Genomic DNA, 6,537 nt, shown 5'->3' on the forward strand with positions numbered 1-6,537 from the left:
TAAAGCAACATGGACTAAAACAGCTTGCTGAAAATTTTGACAGGGTAAAAATTGTGTTGTTTTACACTACCATTGAGAAATTTTAACCAAAGTATGTTATAGACTTTTCATTAAGACCCTTGAAGAATCCTATCAACTTGTGGAAAATGGGCATCCGATGACCCCTTTAAAGGAATGGGTACTGGTTACTCTTAATGCAGTTACAAAGAATAGGCACTAGATCTTTAAAAAAGGATGACATAAAAGAAGTGGTTTTCAACCAATGCGTGATTTCTAGGCCTTTACAAGTAATGTAAATTAATAAAACCCATGGGTTTTTTAATATCTTTTATGATTTTACAATTTCCTACTAATATCAAGTTCAAAAATATATGATCAGGTAGAAAATTCAAGTAATATAGTACAATAGTTTTAAAGATCATTATCTAGTAAAGAGAAACAACAGGAAAAGTGAATGATGTGAGGACACTGAAGAGCCTTGGAGATCCAATGTGCTACTATACAGTCCAAGTCTTCAAATGTGTATGTTTAAAGTATATGTCAAGTCAGTGGATAGTTAAATTCTCTCTATCAGTAGGTTTGATGTTTGCAGTCCATTTACATAGTTCTGTGTTATTTTTTTTTATTTTTTTATATGTTTCTGCATATAGTGGAATGACAATAAATCTCACTTTATTTTTTTGTGTGACAAAGATTGAAATTTATGTTGTTATAGTCTCCTCTTTCTGGTGGGCTGTTGTCCATTGATTTATTGGATGTCAAGATTTTCACAGAATGACCTCTGAATAGCTCACCCAAAAATAAAAGTATTTTTACTCATAATTTACTTCATCATGTCATTCCAAACCTGTAGAACTTTCTTTCTTATTTTGAACACAAAAGAAGGGAATGAAATACTATGGAAGTCAATGGGGAACATTAACTATTTGATTATCAGCATTCTTAAAATATCTTCATATTCAACACAATTAAGGAAATGATGGCATATGATGACAAAATGTTAATTTTGGGGTGAAATGCTTTTTTGTTCTCTGGTTTGTTCGTTCTGGCATGAGTTACTTTGATGATGCCCTTTTGTCATGTTGAAGTCATTATAAAAAAGTCAGCTTGTATGTTCCACAGAAGAAAGCCAATCACTTTTTTTTCCTTTCTAATGTTGCTACAGCAAATAAAGTTAGTGCCTTTTGCCTAATGTGATGATGTCTTGTGTGTGGCAGGGAGCCACAGCTCCTCAGAGAAACCTATACACGGCCGTGAGTGACTCAGACACAGAAGACCCTGACGTCAGGACCAAACCCTGCTTTAAGAGGAACCACTCCGCAGGTCCATCTTCCTCTTTTGATCACTCCTTTGTTTCCCTTCCTCCGTCACCTCCCCTCCTCTTTCCACCTCTCTTTTCTCTCCCGCTGAGTTTCAAGCTGTTGCCATGGTGATTGTTGGCCACAGACAGATGTTTGTTAGTGTGTGGTTGCAACGTGCCAGATTTCACCTGAATGGTCAAGAACCATTTTATCCCTCGTCCCTGTGTAACCTGCTGTTTGGATTATTCATCCCAGCCAAATCTCTTACTCTCTTGCTGGCACATTCCCTTCTATCTTTGTCTCTGTTCAAGGTGCAATCTGGAGAGTGACCGTGAGAATTGTGTGTGTAATTCTGCAAGGACTTTGTGTTCCCTCAGGTTCTCCGAGCAGACTGAGCAGGACAGACAGGGAAAGGGGAAGAGATCGAGAGGTTCACACGTTACCAAGAGAGGAGGAGGAGGTGGAGGAGGAAGAAGATGGTGAAGAAGAAACAGCGAGGCCTTTGAGTCAATCCATTCCTGTCAACCTGAACACCATCCCTGACACTTACTCTAAAGATTGTGTTGAAAACAATCTGTTTCGCAAAGGTAACATACTTAACATACATACGCATAACATACATACTTATTCTCAAGGGTGCCCTACAGTAACACTTTATTTGAAAACATATCAAGATGTTCTTTATGCTTTAAATACCAAATGTAATTCACTATTCATTTTATAATACATTACTTAATAGTAATTATTTTTTCCCATTTTGTATTGTATCTGAGTGAAACAGATTATTGAAAAAAGTAAAAAATATAGTGCAGGGACTTTGCTGATTGGATAGAGGTAGATCTGATTGCAAGCTTGCAGCCAATTGTAAGGGGTGGCATTGAAGCAGATGAAATGATTGGACCAGAGAGTATGCCATTTCAGCGGAAGATCAAGTTATTACATTTTAATTAAGAAATATTAGGTCTACATTTTTTTTTTTATTATTAAATTCTATTTTATATTGTAACTGTACTTAAAGCTAAGAGACAATTTAATTTTTCCTTTTTAATTCCAGATTTATTTGTAAAGTGCTTTTCATAATTATAATTCCACTGCAGCATGTTTTACCATTTTGTGTGTGTGTTATAACTTTTAATACATTATATTTAATCTTAAAATTTTTATTTTTTTATCACATAAAGTGTGATCGAGTAATTTTACGAAAATGTGTTTGTAACAATTTTATATTAAAATATCACTGTGTAGTCATTTTAGCAGGAATCCATGTAATCGTAAATTCTATGAAAGATTTCCCCAGACAGTTTTTGATCACACATTCACCATGTTGACCAACGGAAATCTACTTGGTTTGAAAGTGACTTCTGTGTGAGCTGTGGTTCATACAACTCTGCTCTACTGACAATAAACAATGGGCCTTTTTGACCACAATATTCCACTAATGTGCACCTTAAGGTGTATTTGATGGCATTATGTGTGTTTGTGTGCCATTATGTGTATGTGTATTTGATGGCGTTATTGGTAACCTTTTTTGGTTGAACCAGTATATAAAATGTATTGTATACAAAGCCTTGTAGAAAGTATTACCAAAAATTGTAATATCAGATTGTGTAGGGTAGGCTTTATAAAGTGACTTTATAAATAACGAGAGAAAAACAATGAGTCACAAATGTGACTCTGTACAGTAAAGAAGAGGTTTTGATTGTGTGAACAATGACTGCTGATATAATTACTGTACACAGCCAGGGAGCTTCTCTTCCTTTTCTTCCTTCTCTCATCTCTAAATATTACAAGAAGACACTAGAACGTATGATAAGATATATCTTGTTGAGGCAGACATTTTTTTCTCGGGCTTCTGGGTTTTGCAGATGTTATATTAAGACACACTGGTGCAGTGTTGAGAGAATTAATGACGTGTGTATATGTGTGCGTGTGTGTGTGAGAGAGAGAGAGCTATATCTCATTTGTCTTGTTATGGTGCCATAGGTTTTGTTATAGTGTGTATGCATATATAAATGTGCGTATGCAGTACAATTGACAACATTCAACCTAATTCATCTTACATATGTTTATGAATCATTGGGTTTGTATTTGCGTGTGTGTCTGATGAATTGCACTGGGACTTTGTGTTTCTCTAGATGTGTGTGTTGAAGAATGGCCTTGTGGGAATGCAGATGACTCAGCGAAATCTCAGGACAGAGAAGGAGACGACGACTGTGAAACTGACATCACATTCGGCGAAATGGAGCAAAGACTGGATCTACTGCAGGAACACCTAAACAGGTGAGAGAGCAAGTGAAAGTGAGATAAAGTAGGTCACATGAAAGAGTAAATTAAGAGAATATGAGTTAAAACATCAACTTTAACATACAGAACATTTTGTGCTGTTGATCGAATGGTGCCTGCCGCCATCTGCTGGTCAGAGACTGTGTTGCATCTCTGCGTCATTATATGTGTGTGTGTGTTTGTAGGCTGGAAGAGCAGATGACATCAGACATCCAGGCTATTTTACAGTTGCTCCAGAGGCAGAGCACTCTGGGACCTCCGGAGTACAGCACTGTGGCCGTCAGTCCAGATTACCACAAACCCATGCAGCCGGTCACTGCCAAGCGGACACAGGTAGGCTAACACACAAGCATCTGTCCACTGTGCTGTGCAAAATTCCATTTGTTTAAAAATTGTTTCCAGATTGCAGCCGATTTTGGGTGAATTTGCAATAGTACATTCAAATGGCAGAAATAGCAGTATGTTTAATCTGTTTTCATCTCTGCAGAGTTCTGATCTAGAGAACGCCTGCAAAGCCAAAGACTCCAACGCCTGCAGTTACCACGGAGATGACCTCTGACGTCAGCACGCCACTCCATTGGTGACGGAGCCAGAGAGGGAGGCGGGTCTCTACAGGCCTTCCTCTGATTCTGACTGTCCAAGGAAGTAACATTAGGTCAAAGGTTACAGTTTTCAAAGTCATGAAAGAGAATCCAATAACAAACAGAATTCCTAAGTGGGAAGTTTAATAAGAGCAGTGATTAATCATGAGGTTTGAGTTGTAATATTCAGACTTGCCTCATAGAGGAGTCACACTTCTCTGTGCTTTCATGTAACTATGCATAGACAGAACAAAATCTACAGTAAGGTCATCCTCCTCCCTTCAAAACAACTGCAGCTACAGCTAGACTCAGGGTAGAGAAAACGAGTCATATGCAAAGAACTGAAAACGACCTTCTATTTCCCTAATAGTTAGGAGTCGAAAAAGTAGAAAAGCTGGTGAACAGATGCATTACTGCAGTATCAGTCTAAAGGTTGTTCATTTTGTAAATATATAAATGAAATGGTGTTCAGCAAATAACATACTAGACCATGTTAATGAAAGTGCATGCTAGAAAAAATGCAGTGTTTGTTTATTTTTGCATGTTTCTTAAAAAAAAAACACTTGCATTGATTATCAAGTGACATGAACTTGGTTTTTTGTCCTTATATCACTTGTTTGAGATTTATATATGTATTTACTTAACTATAAATTTCCTGGTATTCAGGAAGAATCTTTTACTTGAACTGAACTCTGCAAAGCAAAGCCTCATCATCGAACTGTCATCATCTCAAAATATCACATTATTCTGCCCATATCAGATTTCCACAGGACAGTTGTCCCTTCAGAGCCAACTAAGCACTGTAAAAGTCAGTATTTCAATATTATGTCTCAGTATTGAATTTGACAAAACTTTGAGGGTCTAAGAAAGTGTCAGCATTTTTTGGCCTTCATAGTAGGTAATTCAAACCACAGATGAACATGTGACCACTCCACAAACATCTAGGGGGCTTTTAAGACTTAAAGGGTCATTTTAACCCTGCTCAGATATTATTTGCATAATCATGTGACATATTTTATGTTCTTGTCCATCTGTGGAAATGTTGCCACATAGATGCCCTCTGGTTGTCCGCTCATGTTGCAGTTTTATCTGTATTACTCAGATGCTTGAAAGCCTTATGAATATTTAATGAGGAAAGGATTGAGACAGTTTATGATTGGCTGTCTGTTGCTAAACAGCTCGCCTTTTGATTCTAGCACTTAAAGTAAGGTAGATGCCTGATTTCATTCAGTGCTGATACGGCTGCTTAACCTAGGGTTAAAACTGGCCCCGTGAAAAGCCCTTTTGTGTTATATGTTGCTTTTTGTCCTCATTTCTTTATGCATTTTACAGGTTCATTTGAGAATTGGTTCTTTCATTCTGAAGCTGTAGCAGTGTTTATCTGTAGAAATCTATCTGGAGAATGTGATCTGCAGGTGAAAGCTCTAGCTTTTGTAGCAGCAGTCATCACTAGCCATTCCTTACTGAACCCACAAACTGCACACTTTTAGTCTTGCAGTATAACATGGAACTGAGTTCACGTGTAGGAGGACTGCATGTTTAACCAAAGTTAGTTGAATTAATCACTTTATCACATTTAATGAGATGCATTGAAACACACAGTCTTCCTAGTGTCAGCTAAAACAACAAAAAAAGAAAAAAAAAGTGGAAAAATGTATGCATGACTTAATTTAGTAATTTGCTCATAGCGCCAACAGATTTAGAGCCTCTTCGTGAATCTGATTGGTAGGCTGAAATCTGGAGGTGAAGCATCGTAACATATCAGCGTATGCTCCTCACACAGATATGTCATTGGCTGTCCTGACTTGCTCGTGTGACCGCTGCGATCACGGCATGCGCTGACCTAACAGTTTCCTGTGAGATAGTCCAAGTCGTGTCTGGTGTTTCAGGAAGCTGGCAGGAGTGGGTTTGCCTTAGGGGGGATTGTGGGACAAGGCCAGGACATGTGACAGTGCGGGAAAAGAGCAAGAGAAAGATACGATACTATTGCAATCTTTTGCACAAACTCTTTGAAACATCTTGTACAGTGTCACTTTTTAAAACTAGTGCTGTTCGCAAAATTGTTTTTATGCATTTTTTTAAATGTTTGACACTGTATTTTATACAATGCAACACATAACAGCAGGTTAGAATGTTTTCTTCCTTGGATATATTGGTATGTATTATATTTATGCTGTATATTGTGAATATTTCAAGAGTTAACGCACAACTGTGTTAATTAATAAAGGACAGAATGCTTCATTTACAATGTTGCACAAATTTTATTTATGGAAAAACAGTTTCTGCAGGTTTGATGAAGCTAAATTGAAGACTTTTTTCTTTTTTGAGACCAAACGAAATTTAAGGAATCGATTGAAGGGAACACAATGTAA

General features: G+C 37.3%; 1 pseudogene; it reads left to right on the forward strand.

Annotated features, from left to right (window-relative positions):
• LOC113092682 (potassium voltage-gated channel subfamily H member 7-like) overlaps positions 1 to 6,409 on the forward strand; it is a 58,211-nt pseudogene extending 51,802 nt beyond the window's left edge.
• The last annotated feature ends 128 nt before the right edge of the window (positions 6,410 to 6,537 follow it).

Source organism: Carassius auratus, chromosome 6 (assembly GCF_003368295.1).
Source record: "Carassius auratus strain Wakin chromosome 6, ASM336829v1, whole genome shotgun sequence".
Classification (NCBI taxonomy): Eukaryota; Metazoa; Chordata; class Actinopteri; order Cypriniformes; family Cyprinidae; genus Carassius; species Carassius auratus.